The 16,162-nt window shown below is 41.2% G+C and overlaps 1 long non-coding RNA gene across 1 annotated transcript in view; it reads right to left on the bottom strand.

Annotated features, from left to right (window-relative positions):
• Window positions 1-13,685: 13,685 nt before the first annotated feature.
• The window catches only part of LOC108541140 (uncharacterized), a 14,646-nt gene continuing 12,169 nt past the window's right edge, over window positions 13,686-16,162 (bottom strand). The window contains exon 3 of the long non-coding RNA XR_001888874.1: window positions 13,686-13,987. This is a non-coding gene — a long non-coding RNA (uncharacterized LOC108541140). The remainder of the gene's footprint in view (window positions 13,988-16,162) is intronic.

Raw genomic sequence — 16,162 nt, 5'->3', positions numbered from 1 at the left:
TGTACATGTTGGCCCCTGACCTATTTTTTGGGGCTACATAAACTTTTTAAAAAATGTAATGTTTGAAATAGAGCACTGTCTGGAAAGCCAAGTAGTGGTGCTCACATTCTCTTCCCGTTGAAAGTTCTTTGGAAAATAGGAATACATGGATGACAGAGAAAAGTGAACAAATGGGGAAGGGTGTCTTGAGTGTGCAGTTTCCTTCAGCCTTACCCATGTTCCCGCATTTTCATCTCACACCTGGCAAAGGGATGAGGAGGACTGAGAGAGATAAGACAGTAGAGTTTAGGGGAGTGAGGGAGAAGCAGGAGTGACCTTGCACTCATAGGAATAACAGGCTAAAGGGCAAGAATAATTACCTTAGGCTAATCTGTTGCTATAACTCAACTGGTAAATTATGCCATCAGAGAAAAGTAACAGATGGCAAAATTCAGTGTTTCTTAAGCTTGGCACTATTGCCATTTTGTGCCGGATAATTTCTTGTGGGAGGACTGTGCTTTGCATTGTAGGATGTTTAGAGCCTCCCTGGTGTCTATCCACTAGATGCCAGTAGCACTCCCACCACCCCAAGACATTGCCTGGGGGACAGAATCATTCCCAGTTGAGAACCACTGGGCAAAGTAAATAATAATAGTCAGAATGTTTTTCATTTAGCAATTGGCATTGTCAGTGGGTTGTTATTTAAAAGCTAGTATTCGTTGAGGCCCACTATGTGCCAGGCACTATGCTCAGCATTTTCATTGATTTAGTCCTCAGCAAATATTTGAGTATCTGTTCTACTAGGAACAGAGTCTATAACGTGGGCTAAACACTGGCAAACTCCTGGCCCCATACAGCCTTTGTTCTGGTGGACAGAGATGTATTAGAACAATCACACAAACATAACATTGCAAGTGTGCTAGGTGCTGGGGAAGGGAGATCTTTTGGAGGACTACAAAAGCAGTTTTCCAATGCTTCCTTTGAACTGGACTCACTTCTAAGACCATAGCCTGCATTAACTCATGTGGCCCTTATGGCAAACTCATGATGTAAGTACTAGTAATCAACCTTGTTTTGCAGGGAAGGAAGCTGAATCTTACATGGGCAAAAGGCATACAGAGAGTAAGTGGTGGAGTTTGAGTTTTGAACACAACGTGTTTTCTTCAGGGCCTGAGCTTTTAATTACCACCTTAGGCAGCTAGCAGTGGGATCTAAAGAATGAAGAGATGTCAACTGGGTGAAGAGGGGAGGGATAAATGTTCCAAGGCAGAGGGAAAGAAATGAATAGGCCTTGAAAGCAGAAGAGAGAATAAAGGACCGAAAAAAGAAAAAGGCCAGTGGGGCTGGGGTGGAGAAAATGCTGGGGAAGAGAACACAAGAGAGGCAGGTGAAGTGAGTGGGCGTTACCCCATTTCAGGGCCTTACAGGCCGTGCTAAAGAGATTGATTTTTACCCAAAAAGCAATGATGAGCCACAGAGGGGTTTTCAGTAGGGAAAGGACACTCTTAGGCCACCCTCATTACCATATTTAATATTTGCAACTACCCAATGAGGAAGGACCGAAAGCTATTTTACTGAAGAAACAGAGGGCTCTGAGAGAGCTGAATGCTTTGCTGAGGTCGCAAAACTGAAAAGTGGTGGAGCTGGGAATGAAACTCAGGTTTCTCATTCTGAAGTCCGTTCTCTGAACCAGGACACTCCGTGGCATCCTCCTGTTCTTTCAGGCACAGCCAGGTCAGGAGCACACCTTCCCTTCACGGAAGCAGTTGAGTTGGCTTTGAGGTCTGGGAATTCTGTCCCCATACGTTCTGATCTCGGTGTGGGAACACAGACACATTTCCTTGCATCTCGACAATCACTCTTTAACTTTGGAGTTTTCCAGTCTCTGTTTATTGTCTTTCACTCCAACTCCAATTCACCCTTTCACCCTGCGCACCCCTCAGCCCTGCAATTCTGCTGTGGGACACTGTACACGTGGCCTCTGATAAGAATCGCTCCATTCAGAGTCGCTGGCAGGTAGGTGTCCTATTTGCTCAAACATGCGTGAAGGTCTCCACTCCTCAGATTTCACTGCTGTGGAACCTGGAACTGTTTGGTTGGCCTTCTTCTGTTCTTTTGGAGATAGTGTGTTTCACCCTCCAGGTAAACTTCAAACTAGTGTTTATTTAAATATTAATTTGCAATTGCACAATCCCTCCTGTGATATTACCACACTCTGTGGGAATTAGGCTGAGCGAGCCTTCTTGCTCGCTTTAATCACACATTTCAGCAGTGCCGAGACTTGCAGCAGAGTTGGATTCATTCTTTGACACCATCCAAAACGCTCTGCAGAGCTAACCAAATTGAAATGAGCCCTTCATCTTAACGCACGGATAATTAAACTTCAAACACTGTTTATCTCAGTCCCCAAATCCTCAGAATGCAGAAGCAAATTAATTTTAAATCTATATCTGCTTTAAATAGTAATTGTTTAATCAACAGGCTTGATGTATAATTATATTCTTTGTTCGTACTCCTTGCAGGCTTGAATAGACCACATAATTCCTGGGTTGCTTTCATTTCTGTAATTAGATCATGTGACAGATCCTTTCTATATTACAGTCGACTATAGTTGCTTCTCTCCCACCCCCTTCTAAATTTGAAAATGGTTTCTCATGAATTCTTAGATTATAACAGCCCCAGTTTAACAAGGAGCTGTAAGTATTTAGCTTTAATCCTTTACTTTTCTTTCACCTAATAATTTACTTGGGAGCAAGTGATTTTTACTGGTGGCTGTGTCGTTTCAGAGTTGAGAGTTCTTGTTCTCCTTTTGAACTTCTGTTTTCCCAAAAGGAAACCCTTCTTGACCACGTAGAAATACATTGGCTGAACCCCTAGAAGTCAATATTATCCTTATATAAGTGATAATTGAGGTTCAAACTGAGCAAAAATAATATACTAGGGTATTGTTTTCTGATCATCTGGAGTTTCACAGAGAAGTAATTTTCTTTGTTTGAAAGAGTAGATTTATCTCCAAGAATTTATTTTACTTGCCTGGATTCATTCCATAAAAATGAGAGCTGGACATGAGATAATTAGGTCAACACTGAAATCTATTCTTTAATTGGAATTTGTTTCTCCCACACAATATGCCCAATTTTCTGTGGTTCTGTCTGTGCTAGAAATATGATTACTCAGCTAATGTGGCTCTTTTTACTTCCTGTATCAGTCATGCCCTCCAGCCCATTATCTTTCAGATTTGATTTCCCCAGATTCTTGCAATTCTTACTATTTTCTCATTTTGTTATTGAGGTATGCAAAATTGGGTGAGGTATGGTAGGTATGGCCTAATGAATACTGTATGAGTTGGGGGGCATGATTGGAGGTTGGAGAGAGAAAGAACATCATTCAGAACAAAAATAACAACATAAAGTGTCTATGCTTAAAACTCAAAATAACCAGGCTCTTTCCATCGTATTTCCAAATTAGATCTAAGTTTGCACTGTCTCTCCTCAGTCTTCTTCCCTATATTCATTTCTGGTTTTTTTCCTTCCTGTGGAGTATCTGTGTTTTTGATTACTTTCTCTTACCTATCCAACCATATATTTTTTTCAGGCATCATCTCATTTTGCTATTTGATCCAGCTATGCATTTTTATGAATTCCATGACTGTATCCTGCACATACTTCTGTAACTGCCAGTTTGGGTTTTAAAACATTATTTCCATCTCCTTTTGGGTATTTGCAATACTTCCCAATAATTTCTGCATTTGTTATTCACCCTTTCAGATCACCAGTGCAAATGCTGAATTAAATGACATGCCTCTGGACATCACTACATTCACAGATTAATGATTACCCTGCATTAATGGACCTACTAGAGTGCTTTGGTTGGAGAATTCTAAGCCCAATTCCTCTCCTCCTCTTCACTGGCAGATAAATCATTATGAGACTTCTATTTTGTATATCTTCCAAGATTTAGAAACCTACATAGTCATACAGAAATAATCTGAAATATATTTTGATTTAGATATTGTCATTTAAGTTCTAGTCAGGGAATATAAGCCACTTTTGGTCTTTCAGTAGGGGAAATATAATACAGGAAACTGGTTACTCAGGTGATGCTAAAACCGAGAAGCCAAAGAGGAGATGGTGAAGGTGCCCCAGAGGTTGGCAATGGCTGGAAGCTCCTTCCACTGTAGCATGGTTGAAGCACAAGAGGGGGAAGTGTTCCACAGCCCGGCAAGGGTTACCAGGCAGAGCTGGGAACTGGGAGAACAGAGGAGTGGATTGCCTGTTGGAGTTGAAGGTCTCAAGAGAAACAGCACTGCCTAAGATGCTACCCAGGCAGGGAGAGGAAAAGATGCAAATCTTAGCCTCTCCCCTCTTCCACTGATGAGATGGTGAGCCTCCCACTGGCTGATCTTACCTGGAAACCACTTGACAAGAAATCCAGTTCCTAAAAGTACAGATTAGAGCAGGGGAAGTGAGGACAGTGGAACTGAGAGCAAAGGGACAAATGACCAACACAGTTGCAGTCAGGTGTGCCTCAAAGACCTGGCCCAAAGTCCTTTACATGGTTGTCTTTTCAGTGAGCTTGCCAATTCACTGCTAACCATCATCCGCTTCTCTCTTCTATTCTGAATACCACTGCTATGCTGGCCTTCGTGAAATACTGTTTTTGTCTTTGCACATGACTCCTGCTTCCTGCTTCGTCAAGCCTAAACTCTTCAGGACTTTATGAATCTGGATTGCACTTGCTGACTTAGGTCCAAGTTTAGTTAACATTTGTCTGGGGCCAACTCTGTGCCAGAGGGAAGAGAGGAGAAAAGGTAGATTGATACTGGTTGACTGCCTACTATGCTACAGACATAGACACTATACTGGGAACTTCGTATACCTTCTCTTACTTAATCCTCGGGTATTATTTTCATGTTTCAGTAGGATAATGAGGCTCAGCAAGGGAAAGTAACTGTTTCAAGATGACACAGTCTGGCTGAGTTAGAGCCAGATCCATCTGACACCAAACTCTGTTGTTTCCATGACACTCATCACCATCACCCTCCTGGTTTTATTAATGCTCAGAGAAAATACATGATAATAATGATTTATTAAAGTGAAATGAAAATAATAACAATTTATTAAAGTTTTAATAAGCGCTACCAGAGCTTTCCATTTCTGGTAAGTGCTACCTGACAGCTATCTGTTTTAGATTTAGAAATTTCCCGTGTAGTGATTGTCACAAGATCTTACCCACTTATCTTTGGTTCAGTTTCTATCTTCTCTACGATATTCCCCCCTACCTGGCAATCTCACATCAGTCTCTCCTTTCTTTGAGCTTCTCTGACGCTTACACCATGTATATGCATGGTCTCATTGAGTCTAAGTGCTTCATATAAGGGACATAAATTCTGGTAAGCGGTAAATAGTAACAACAATTCTCCCTTATATTTTCCCTCTATCTCTTTATAAAATCCTACTCTAATGACAGAGTTAATCTTTAGTGACTTACTGCCAACCTGTTTTCAGGGATGTGATAAGTGTCTTGCAATTTAGTCAGAACTCCCTTTAATGTGCATTAGTATCACCTAGGGAATACTGTTAAAATACAGATTTTGATTCAGCAGGTCTGGAGTGGGGCCTGGGATTCTATTTCTCTAGTTAACTCTCAGGTGATGCTGATGTTGTTCATCCAGGAACCAAGCTTTGAGCCATGGGTCTAGAACACAGAGTTACACATCAAAGGCAGCTGACAGCTACCCAGCACATTCATCACAATGGATGTGATGAAGATATAGTTACAATGCCCTCAAAACTAGGGAGCTGACACATTGGCAGATCACATAAAGGGGAAGAGGAGAAAGGGATTTATTTAATGTTATATTAGTAAGAGTAAGTTGGTGGAGATGGGGCTGGCATTAAATATTGTATGGTAAAGATTTATTTTCCTTTAAAGCAAAGTTCTTCTGGTCTCCTGACAGTTTAACATCTTACTTGAGGGAAGGGTGAATGCAGGAATATGGGGGCAATGGCCTCTGAAAAGTTCTGGAAAGGGAGAAAGAGAAGTCTGTTCTTAGACTCAGCTCTGACTTAGGGATCTCCAAAGATGAACAGGCAGAAATTCCAGATCTTGGTTTGGGAGCTATATTGGAAGATGCCTCTGATGAGCTATGATGGCTAGAGTTTCTTGCTCTCTTTTGCCAACTTCTGGCTTCAATGAAGGGCAGGAGAAATCAATCCTAAAAGAAAGAAGGATAGCTGATGATGTGAACATTGCACATGTGTGCACACACATATGTGTGCACATGCATGCACACACCCACAACTGTAGTGTGCTTTTGGTGGCTGGGATACTGATGTGTGGCATTGAGCAGGAGTTTCTCACTCAGCTATCTCCCCTAACCATGTGTTGGAGCCTGGAGAATGTTGGAGATTTCCCTTGGGAGCAAGTGTGCTGGTCCTTCAGCCTCCTGAGGTGGGAGTGCTCTGGGCACATTGTTGACTGACCCTTAGGGATTCTTGAGGAAAAATGGGAAGATGGACACTTCTTTTCCCACCACCTGCCCTGGGTGTCAAGAAAGTCTGCTGAGGTGACTCTGCGATTGTTAGAATCCAACTGAATATTTTAATAGAGATCGAAGTTTACCTGAAGTACCAGACAGAATCAATCTTACTTTCATTTTCAAAAATCAGTACTGTATTTCCTATAACTCAATCTCTTTGTCTCTGTCCCAAATCCTTGTTGCTGATAAGAAATAATCATTACTGCCTTTGTCAGACATTTAACTATCTATGATCCATACCATCTGCTGCAGAGTTTTCAGTTTTATTTTAGGATTTTAATGAAGTTCTTTATTTGCTCATTTTATATATCTTAGACTAACCATTACTTCAGAGACTCAGCTCAGATTTCCTCAAACCATCTGGAAGAGGACTGGATCAATCTCATGTACATCTTTGATTTTGGAACAGAGTCAGACTTTTTTTTTGAAGATTTATTCAATTTTCCCTCATTGATCATGTTCCAGAATGTCCTAGCCCATTGCTTAAATCTTATTCATAATGTGATATTCTTAGCTACTAAAAACTGGTAATTTTATTGATCTTGCCATTTTTGTGTGGTCGTCTTTGAAAAACATTGGGATGATGCAGGGAGAAACAGATTAACTCTGATAGACATAAATATTAAGCATAAGAGATTACTACTCTCTTCTCTAACCTCCTATTAACCTTTAGGAATTTCTGATTTTGAATTTGGCTAAGTTTATTGCATCTCTACTCTCTCCTAGAAAAGACTAAATTCCCCAAGTGTCAGGATCCGCAGGATCTGGTATTTTCATTGGTGTCTCTTGTACTTGACATATAAATGCTCAATAAGTCCAGGTAATCAGTGAATGACTTTATCTCACTGACCTGTACTAAGATCCAGCAATAGGAGCCCTTTTGAATTCTGCAAAGGACTGGGTAGGAGATGCAGGCAAATCTTTTTCTTTTTGAAGGAAGGTCAGTTTCCCTAAAGTTAGTATCTTTGATCCTTTCTAGTTTGTTCCTTTTGTTCCTCGCTACATATACACAAGCATAGATACTCAATTTCTGTATGGAGAGATTCTATATAGAAACCCAATTTTGATTTATAATTTCTGTTTCTGGTGAAACATCTCACCCCTGGAGGTGGCGGGAACTACAGAGACGGATGGAACCACACATGGAGTTAGGCAGAAGTGGGTTTGAGTGCTGGCCTTACCTCTTTCCAGTGATGGAGCCTTGAGCATGTCACTAATGCTCAAGTTCATAAAATGAGGGTGTTAATGACGAAGAGGAGATAACATGTATCTTAATAAGGCCTCCAATGCCTTGTCTGACCCAGTCCTAATCCACCCTAGCATTCTCCCCTTGCTCTCTGAATTTCACCCACACTGCTACCTTTTAGCTCTTCAAAAGCTTCAAGCTCCTGTACGCCCACCACAGGACCTTGGCCTATGTAGTTCCCACTGCCTTCCCCATTCTTGTCTAGTTGACTCACAATCATATTAGAGCTCAGCCAGAGCACCACTTCCTCAAGGAAGCCTTCCCTGATCTTCTCCAGTTAAGTGAGAACTCCTCAGAAGGTGCATTTTGAACTCTATAAGACTTCCCACTATTGCCATTAAATAATAATTGTGTAATGAGTTGTTCAATTCCCCCTACTGTTTCCACCATACAAATATAAGCTCCATGTGGACAGAAATCTTCTTTATCTTTGTATCTGCAGTGTTTAGCAGAGTGCTTGGCACATGATAGTAGCTTAATGAATGATGTTATATGAATGAATACACAAATGAAAAGTAATGAATAAAATTCAAACGCAAACTAGATGCACAATAATGTTTCTTTTCAATCTATCCTCCCAGTTGCCTTCTTTTCTGAAGCTTTGCCTGGGACAGTAAGGAAAATTAAAAGAAATCATGATTTGAATGGATGCATCCTGGCCCCCTTCAGTTGTCTGAAAATAACTCCCTCAGCCATTCGTCAGAGTCCATGACCCTCAACCTTCACCTTGCTCTAGAATCATCTGGGTAGCTTTTTAAAACTGCAGATAAAATTTCAACCATGGTCTGGTGGCAATGGCATTTTTAAATGCTGGAAAAGGTGATTCTAACACGTAGCCAGATCGAGAACCACTGCCTTGGGTTATTTTGAAAAGACATGTTAAAATTCAGGACTCTTACACAGCATTGTATGTCTATTGGAATAGGTTAATACTTCTTAGCATCTGGTCTGCATTTTTGCAGAGTGTTCAGATTGGTCCTATGAGAAAGGGAAGAAGGGGCATCATCACAAGGCTGGTAAAGGCCCCACATGTGTGCAAGCCCAGGGTGGGCACAGTCAGGTGGAGTCCTGCAGAGACAAACCTCACCTTCTCTCCAGCATTGCCCAGGCCAGTCTTTGCCCAAATACAGCAGAGTTCTTGTTATTATTTCCATGGAGTGAATCACACTGGGCTAGTCTTGGATGTGCCCTTTCCTAGATGAAAAGTGCTAGAATGGGTTTCTAGTGTGGGAACAGCTTCAAGGACATTGCCCCTGGAAGGTATGATAGAGGGGATGGTTTGAATGCGCTATGGCAGGGGATTTCAAAAGCCAGTTGGAAAGGGCAAGCAAGCTTTGGCTTCAAAGAATGAATTTTTAGAGTCTTTGTTTTTATAAACAAGGAAAATAGGAAAAATATGGAATCATAATTTGGGGCATAAAAGCTCTCTGGTGCAGCAGAAATGCTAAATCTTAGAACTCTGTTCAAGCAGGGGTTGGTAAACTGTGGCCTGTAGGCCAAGTCCTGCCCACCACTTGTTACTGCTCAACTTGTGAGCTGAGAATGGTTTTTACATTTTCAAATGACTGAAAAATAATCAAAAGAAAAATAATACTTCATGATCCATGAAAATGATATGAAATTCAGATTTCAGTGCTCATAAATAAAATGTTATTGAAACACAGTCATGCTTATTCATCTACGCATTGCTGGCCGAAGGCTGCTTTAGTTCTTCAGTGACAGAGCTGAGCAATTGAGACAGCGGCTGTGTAAGCCCACAAAGCCTAAATTATTTACTATCTAGTCCTTTATAGAAAAAAGTGTGCTGACTCCTGTGTTAAAGAATCAGAGGAGGAGCTGACCAGAAGGATTAGCCATTGGTTGAAAAAGGCGAGTGAGGCTGGGCGCGGTGGCTCAAGCCTGTAATCCCAGCACTTTGGGAGGCCGAGACGGGCAGATCATGAGGTCAGGAGATCGAGACCATTCTGGCTAACACGGTGAAACCCCGTCTCTACTAAAAAAAAATACAAAAAACTAGCCGGGCAAGGTGGCGGGCGCCTGTAATCCCAGCTACTCCGGAGGCTGAGGCAGGAGAATGGTGTGAACCTGGGAGGCAGAGATTGCAGTGAGCCGAGATCGTGCCACTGCACTCCAGCCTGGGTGACAGAGCCAGACTCCGTCTCAAAAAAAAAAAAAAAAAAAAAAAAAAAAAAAGGGCGAGTGAGAGATCAGAGAAAGGAGAATAATAGTATCATTGTAATGGTTACTTGCCAAGTGCCAGGCATTTTATGTACAATACCACTTTTAATCCTCTCAATGATCCTTGAGGTAGAGTCAGGGTCCCAGCCAAGCACAGATGCCCACTCCAATTAGGATAACTGGAAGGGGGTTTAGTAACTGGAGTGTTTATAGACTAAAACCAGCGGTAGGGATCCATAAGAGATAGTGCAGTGGCCCAGGCTAGCGACAAAGGAGCGGTTACCACCTCCAGGCCTGAAGCGTTGAGGGAAGAGAGGAGGTTCCAGAATCCAGAAGGAAAGAGTTATGCAGATAGAGCTGCCTTGAGAGCAGCAGTGACCTTCAGTTGGAGGACACAGGCAGTCAGATAGGACCTTACAAAGAGCCGAGGCCATCAACAGCCTGCACTCACTCTTCTCTCCCTTCAGTCTCTTTCTGGGGCAGGAGTCTGTTGGATACAACCAGGGCAGGCTGTTGGACTCAAAGAGGGAGGCTGCTGAGGAGTTTCATCCAGGTCAGTCTCCCTGGGGCAGAAAGGATAGTGAAGGGTGTAAGGGTTCTGTCGGGCAAACCAGCACAGGTGGGTACCACTGTCATCAGCATTCTCCTTCCAACCCCAGCTGGCCTACTGTTTTACAAATGGTCAAAGCTAGGTTTAGTAAGGTTAAACAGTGTCCCTCAGTACACGCTGAGCTGGGACACTCTGATTCCAAGACCCTTTGTTTTAACTATTATGTTATCCTGCACTGAGATGGAAGAGACCTTAAGGGGATCCAGGTTTCCTCCCTCTCTGCTTAGGAATAGCTTTTGCAGCATATTTTCACATGATCCTTTGGCTAATACTTGAATATCTGCCTACATGGGTATCAGTGACTGTCTTGTGGTCGTTTTTGTCTCCACTGGGGGGATTACTCTTATGGCTGGGAAGCTTTCTCTTAGATTGGACAAACCCAGGGGGTAATGTTTACTAATTTAAAAAATCAAATGTATTTTTAATTGATACATAGAAATCTGAAGCTCTGTTTTCTTCTTCACTCATTTTCTCAGATTTTACTCTTCAGAATTAGTAGGGAGATTCCTCTGTTACTATTTTTCTGTCTTTGAGCCCCTGGATGTCCTTTTTGTGTTCAGTTTTTTTTCTTTTTCTTTTTTTTTTTCTTTGAGACAGATTTTCAGTCATCACTCAGGACAGAGTGCAGTGGCACAATCATGGCTCACTGTAGCCTTGACTTCCCAAGCTCAAGTGATCCTCCCATCTCTGCCTCCCAACTGGACTATAGGCACATGCTACCACACCCAGCTAATTTTTATACTTTTTGTAGAGCTGGGGTTTTGCCACGTTGCCCAGGTTGGTCTTGAACTCCTGGCCTCAACTGATATGCCTGTCTTGGTCTCCCAAAGTGCTGGGATTACAGGCATTGAGCCACCACACCTGGCCCAGTTGTATGATTTTTTTAATGGATACTCCCTCCTCTAGCCAGATGGTCACTTCCCATAGTCTTTATCTTTCAAAGTCACAGCATAAACATCAGAAGGAATAAAGGAACCACTGGGCTACAAATTTTTCTTCTACTCTTTTTAAAAGTTTGAGCTCTTAAAAGGCAGGGAAGTCTGCCCAGTCCCGTGTAAATCAGCAGAGGCAGGTAGTAGCTGGGGAGAGTGGTCAGTGATACATCCTGTAGGCTGTGCATACATACCAGGAAGAAGGCTCACCTCGTGACTGGCCACATCAGGCCATATGTCTTCCTTTCTCATGCTGCAATGGAAAGGCATGCGGGACACCCTTTCCTGGCTGTGGTAACAGGATACCTCAAACCCACTGGTGCTTAGGAATCCTTTTTGTTCCATGGAACATAGGATGTGGTTTCTTTTTCAGAATAAGTCTAGGACCGGATAAAACTTTGTGAACTGTGATGATGGTAACAGTGATAACAATGACCTTTTATTGAGTGCTTAATCCTTGGTATACCAAGAATAGTTCTCGCCATTTACCATTTGTGTCCAATGGATCTTTTTTTGTGTTTTTATATTTTTGAGTCATTTTATGAGTAATTTGTGGAAGATCGGAGATATTATGAAAACAACTTTATTGCAAATTTTAATAAAAATTTAAACATTGCAAACTCCAGTTTTTCTTACCATATTTTCCCAGTGTAGAAGGTACTGATGCCTACAATTTTGGGGTAGCTTCCTTTGAATGCCATCAACTAGTGATCAATTGTCATGCATAATTCTGGAACATGTCAGTCTTATAAATATAGCATTGATTCCAGACTTCAAGTCCATCTCTAAAAGTTTAGCTTATCGTTTCTTCTAATTGTATCTTCTTACAGTTATATCATCAAAATAAAATATTTTTAAAAACTGTGGCTCATAATTTGCTTAAAAGAGGACTCATATCTTCTTTATTCTGTAATTGCAAAACATTTTCATGTTTCATCAATTAGAATGATTAATTCAACTGATTGTTTTGGTTTCCACATTATTTATTTTCTTCCATTCCCCTTTCAGTACACACCCACCTAGTTCACTTATGACCCATATCCAGAAAATTTTGGTGCACAACCACATAAGAGGCAAAAGAATGTCGTTACTTTTTTTTTTTTTTTTTCCCAAAACAGATGGTCTAAGTTCTGATCACAAAACACTGCATGATGAAGTTCTTCCTGTTGAGTTACTAACTCATTGAGAACCCTATATTTCATTTTTGTCCTTAAATATATAGTGTCCATTTATTGATTCTAGACTTTGGAAAAATTCATTTAGGATATTGTCATCTGAAAACTCACAGTCTAAAATTTTGCTTATATGAAATCTCTTTGCATTAATCTTATGATTTGTTTAATAAAATGAAACATCTTCCTCTGTAAATTTGCTTATCTTTGCCATTGTGGTTGGAAAATAAAAATTATGGATGCTCAGTTGTGTATAAAAGATGAAAAGAAACTACAAAGATGGTGTCTTTACTGTTCTCCTAAACCTTCTTGAATGATTCTACAATACTTGGGGCAGGACAGCAGGAAAACTGAAAGGTGATGTAATAGCCATAGTTTAGTTCATTATTGCATCAGGCTTTTATGAAATTATATCATTTTTCCATTTCACATTATTTCAGTGTTTTTAAACATAGTTGGGAATAATTGGTGAGTAATGATCAAATAATGACCAGAATGATGAATAGCAAAATGTTTCAAGATATAGGAAAAGAAAATCACTAAGATTCCATAATACAGCTTGGATTTACAAAATTGCAACATTGACTTTTATTCTATTTTTTAAAGAGTAAATTTTCTCTTGTTATTTGTAAGATTCCTAAGAAAAGTAAAAGCAATGAAATATCAATCCCTACACATAAATGGCTCAAAAATAGAATCCAAAAGCTAAAATGGGATCCTGTGTTTCCTGATGTTATACTTACAGTTAATGTGTTAGATACCATATTAAGAAATTTAGAAATGTGACTAAATCCAGCTAATGGATTGAAAAAACTAACAAAATTTCAGTTGGAGATGATGAAAATGTTCTGGAGATGGAGGGTAGTGATGGTTGCACAGCAGTGTGAATGTACTCAATGCCACTGAACCATACCCTTAAAAATGGCCAAAATGGTAAATTTTGTTACGTCTATTTTACCACAATGAAAAAGGAGGCATGTTTATTGAATGCTTATTTTGTGTCAGATACCTGATGTCATCAGCGCTGTTATCATCACAGTAACGTAGGTTAAAACTATCTCTCCTCAAGTAGATGGGGAAGGCTGACAGAGACTAAGTACATTTTCCAGAATCACAACTGGTCATGGCAGAGCAGGAGGAGGATTCTAGCAGAAAGCCCCCAGATCCTCGTACATAACCACTACTGTGCTTGTGAGGTAGGCCAGGCTGGGGTGCACAGATGTCATTTCCATGGGTGTGCCATGCCCTCTTTCTTCTTTCCAAACTCTTAGGGTGATCTGGGATTCCTTAGTTACCTCCTCAGAATCTCTTCTGATTTCTTTCAAGGCTCTGTGGGGAAAAAAAAAAAAAAAAAAAAAAAAAAAAAGCTTTACAGGTAAGACCACATGTACTCTCAGCCAAAGCAGCTGCTGATATCCTCAGAAGTGGGGACAAGCATGCCCGTGTCCCAAGGGCTGGAAGAAAACAGTCCCCCAGTACCCCTCCCAAACCAGCCATCATGTGCCTCCACTGGACTTGGTTCTATGTGGCCGCCTCCACCAGACTCTGCATATAAATGGCCAGGACACCTTCCACCACGTCTATTAGCCACTCTTCTGCCAGGTGGTGGTAATTCTCACTAATTTTACCAGCTTCATAGATGTCAAGCCCAATTGCATTTTATTATGTTTCTCAGGAAAGAAACATTGATTAGCTGGGTGTCAGTGAAATTATTTTCTACAAGTTGGGTGATGGAAAGAGAATTCTAAGTATGCCTACTATGTAAAACACCTTTACAAATGAAATATCCAAACATTTTAATAAAAATTACATTGGTGTGAATAAACAGAGTATGAGTAGGCAGCATAATAATGTATATTTTTTTAAGTGCAAAAATACTATTATTCACGGTTCAAAGATACATTTGTTTTAAGGCAAGAATGTAATTGGGGTAAAGAGCAGGGAGTGTGTCTTAGAGCTGTAGTTCCTGTCTGGGCCAGCTGAGGGCAGTGGTTCTGGTGAGAGCAACTGTCGGCTTAGAGGCCTAGAGTTTACTAAGGATGTCTGGTGAATGGTCATTCTGAGTAATTAGGAGAAAGAGTATCTCTAGCATTAACAGGGCCCAGTTAGGGTGAAGGGTGATAGGAAGTGCCCAGACTGCCTACCTACTGGGTTTCTTAAAGAGGTCCTGGCAGTCCGTGAGGTACACGCTGGAAATGCAGATCCTAGTGCCCTACCCGTAGATTACTGAGTCAGAAATCTCTCAGGTGATTCTTTTTCACAGTCAAGCCTGAAAATCACTGCTGTGTTAGCTTCTCTTCAAGTGGAAGCACGGAGTTGAAGACAATAGAAGGAACTAAACCAAGATTAAATGCTGGGTTTTATAGGATTGTTATAGAGTCGTATAGGATCTGATGTAGGATCCGGGAAGCAGAAATGCAAGAAGAGAGTCAAAATAGAGATCTCCTAGGAGACTGTTAATTTGCTAGCCTGGTTGGAAATACAATGCATGGGAGGTGAGGCAGATAGAGCCATCCAATTGCAGGGTCAGAACTTGGAAGGCCTGAGGCATGAAAGGCACAGGGTGGGGGTGCAGTCCTCACCACAGTGCAGGACCCAGAGGCTGGGGCTAAAGGAACTATTGCGTCCCAAGTTCTGTCCTGGAACAGTAATAAGCCTTCCTGCTCCTGTCCTCGGCTCCAAAGCTAAACTGGAAAGCCCAGTTTCCCATCATGCCTTTCCAAGTGGTTGCAGGCACAGGAGGTCCTGTTATAAACCCAACTCCCCAGTTTGAGACATGGGAAACTGCAAAGTAAGATGCATCTTTAGAGCTCAACAAATGGACTTGCCTCGAGGGGCTGGTGAAGGTGACACCCATTTACCCAACTTCCTCGCCCTTCATGGGAAGAGCAGTTCAAATGTTGGGCTCAGTGTGAGCAAAGCGAACAGCACAGGGTGAGAAAAGAAGTGAATTTTTGGGACTCAGGAGCCTATGTGTGTGTGCATGTGTGCGCGCCAAGTGGAGAGGGCAGCCTACTGTGGGCTTTATAAGTTTGGAATTTATCCTGAGGACAATAGGAAGCCATGGAAGGGTATTAAGCTACAGGGCAAAGTGGTCAGAATTATGCTGAGTCTAGGAAGTGCTATTTCTGGGCTGGTTAATTTGATCATATCAACAAGAGAATCAGTATGGGGTCAAATTGGTTGCTTTTTTATTTGTTACTGAGACAAAAAAAATACAGATTTTGAGGAATTTGATAGTGGTTAGTCCCCTAAATCCATTGACTAGGTTGGCCTCCATCATCCTCCCTAAAACAAAAAATCTTCCCTTAACTCTAAGCAGAAAATGAAAACGTATGTTCTTGGGGTGACTTCATCTTTTGGAATTTTCTCATCTATTTTTCCGAAATTCCAAAGCAATTGTTACAAAAAGGACACAAATATTAATGGCTTAAAAGTTGTCTGTGAATCTGCTTATTTTTCTGAAAAGAAAAAAAAAAAAAAAAAGAAAGAAACAGAAGGAAA

The sequence above is a fragment of the Rhinopithecus bieti genome, unplaced genomic scaffold (genome assembly GCF_001698545.2).
Source record: "Rhinopithecus bieti isolate Rb0 unplaced genomic scaffold, ASM169854v2 scaffold_18354, whole genome shotgun sequence".
Lineage (NCBI taxonomy): Eukaryota > Metazoa > Chordata > Mammalia > Primates > Cercopithecidae > Rhinopithecus > Rhinopithecus bieti.
Note: the sequence above shows the minus strand (reverse complement) of the source record. Positions and strands in the feature narration are given on the sequence as shown.